This window comes from Schistocerca serialis, unplaced genomic scaffold (genome assembly GCF_023864345.2).
Source record: "Schistocerca serialis cubense isolate TAMUIC-IGC-003099 unplaced genomic scaffold, iqSchSeri2.2 HiC_scaffold_1130, whole genome shotgun sequence".
Lineage (NCBI taxonomy): Eukaryota > Metazoa > Arthropoda > Insecta > Orthoptera > Acrididae > Schistocerca > Schistocerca serialis.
Genome location: NW_026047327.1, coordinates 42,501 through 45,000, shown reverse-complemented (window position 1 = coordinate 45,000; position 2,500 = coordinate 42,501). Strand labels below are relative to the sequence as shown.

Below are 2,500 nucleotides of genomic sequence, written 5' to 3'. Positions count from 1 at the left end.
CAAACGGACCGGACGAGCCGACCGATTGGTTTTGATCTAATAAAAGCGTCCCTTCCATCTCTGGTCGGGACTCTGTTTGCATGTATTAGCTCTAGAATTACCACAGTTATCCAAGTAACGTGGGTACGATCTAAGGAACCATAACTGATTTAATGAGCCATTCGCGGTTTCACCTTAATGCGGCTTGTACTGAGACATGCATGGCTTAATCTTTGAGACAAGCATATGACTACTGGCAGGATCAACCAGGGAGCTGCGTCAACTAGAGCTGAGCAGCCGGCCGCCCGGGAGTGTGTCCCGGGGGCCCGCGCGAACACGCAAGCGTCCGCTCAATTATTCTGCAAACAGGAGGAGGCTGCGCTCCCCTGCACCATACACCTCGAAACCCTCTCAGGTCCCGGCGGCGCGCAGCGCCGTCCTAAGTACTTGGTCGGGTTCGAGAGAGGCGCAATCGCCCGGAGTTTGGCGAGTAGACGCTTTAGGTGCGACCACCCGTGCTCCCAACTGAGCTTGCCGCTGCCGACAGAGGCCCGGGAGCGTGCTGTCGTGGCATTGCCGGCGGGAGACAACACGCGCCACCTACGGTGACCGGCAGCTCCAACGCCAGCGCCACAGAAGGACAAAAGCCCCACTTGGGTGCCGAAGCGAACTCTCCCAGCACAGCGCACGCGCCAACACGTCCGCACAGCTGCGATACAAACCACCTGCGAGAACCGCAGAGGCGACCGAGCAGCAGACGGCGTCGCGGCGCCGAGCGCCGGGCGGCGGCGCATCCTCAGCGCACACAGTCCTCAATCGGACCAGCACACTGCAGATGTCCACCGCGCTTCGCACCGGGCCCGCGAGGACCTACTTTGGCCGCACGGCGCCGCGTGCAGGGTGCGCCGGCGCGCAGCTGCGCCGCCTGCCGCCTCCGTCGGCCGGCGCGCCTGCCAGTGGCCGCCCCCACCAGCCGGCTGTAGCGCGTGCGCCCACGCACCGCGCGGCCAGCACGCCGGGCGGCCCCCCCTCACCGGCCGGGGCCGGTCCCACCCAGCCACCGCCGCGTATCGCTTCACACCCACATGCCATTCACGTTCGTGGGCATGGTGGGTATCGCTGAAACAACCGGTTGGTAGCTCAACCGATCGTCGCCATCACTGATTCACCTCTAGCGAGAACAACCGCACCACAACGGTTTACCAGTTGTTCATTTGCGTAACGTCACCAGCAAACGTAGGCGTCCATCGCCATTTGCAAATTCAACGATTGTTGCATGCCTGTGTCAGGTGTCACGACACACTATGTCTGCCCACATACACGCAACAACATGTGCACGCTTCGCAAACACGTGGAAGGTGGCCCCCGTACGTATGCGATGTCCATTGCGCAAACGACTGTCAACCGGCCTCTGTCGCATGTCGCAGATGTGGAACGCAGTGCACCATGCTATCACGGTGTGTGAGAAGAGACGACAACGTCTGACAACACGCGCCACTACATCAACAGACGGCTCATGCTGATCGCCATCCAGGGCATACCACACTGCACTCCAGCTCTTATAGGGAGACGACACGTAGCTGCGTGCACAACATTTGGACCGCATGGTTCGCCGTTGTTGGCGCAGTCGTTGTACGGTCACATGTACCACGATGTATCATTCAGTACATGAGGACCAATGTGCAGTACAGTGTGTGATTTGGAGGTACAACATCAGCGGACAGTTGACACAGGCCGTACCACAGCGTAGGCGCAGTGCTTCGCCATGCGAATGCCAATGAACAACTGTGAAGGGCATTGAGCATGTACGTCCTGCTGCCATCCACATTACAGTGTATCGCTGCAAGGTGTTTAACATGAAGCGATACACTGGGGACCGGGCAGTGCGAGTAGCAAACTATATTGCGGGGGTTGCAGTTAGGCAACACTACACTAATTTAACGCGTCGTATGACAATTACAGAGCAGGTTAAGGCCCAACGTGTGTTGGGTTAAGGCCCAACGTGTGTTGGGTTAAGGCCCAACGTGTGTTGGGTTAAGGCCCAACGTGTGTTGGGTTAAGGCCCAACGTGTGTTGGGTTAAGGCCCAACGTGTGTTGGGTTAAGGCCCAACGTGTGTTGGGTTAAGGCCCAACGTGTGTTGGGTTAAGGCCCAACGTGTGTTGGGTTACAGCACAATATGGGTTACGTTAAGGGGCAATGTGGGTTACGTTAAGGGGCAATGTGGGTTACGTTAAGGCGCAATATAGGTTACGTTAAGGCGCAATATAGGTTACGTTAAGGCGCAATATAGGTTACGTTAAGGCGCAATATAGGTTACGTTAAGGCGCAATATAGGTTACGTTAAGGCGCAATATAGGTTACGTTAAGGCGCAATATAGGTTACGTTAAGGCGCAATATAGGTTACGTTAAGGCGCAATATAGGTTACGTTAAGGCGCAATATAGGTTACGTTAAGGCGCAATATAGGTTACGTTAAGGCGCAATATAGGTTACGTTAAGGCGCAATATAGGTTACGTTA

At 56.3% G+C, this 2,500-nt stretch overlaps 1 non-coding gene across 1 annotated transcript in view; it reads right to left on the bottom strand.

Moving 5' to 3' along the window:
• The window catches only part of LOC126432378 (small subunit ribosomal RNA), a 1,909-nt gene extending 1,657 nt beyond the window's left edge, over positions 1-252 (bottom strand). Inside the window, exon 1 of the ribosomal RNA XR_007577924.1 lies at positions 1-252. This exon is cut by the window's left edge and continues 1,657 nt beyond it. This is a non-coding gene — a ribosomal RNA (small subunit ribosomal RNA).
• Between the last annotated feature and the right edge of the window lie 2,248 nt (positions 253-2,500).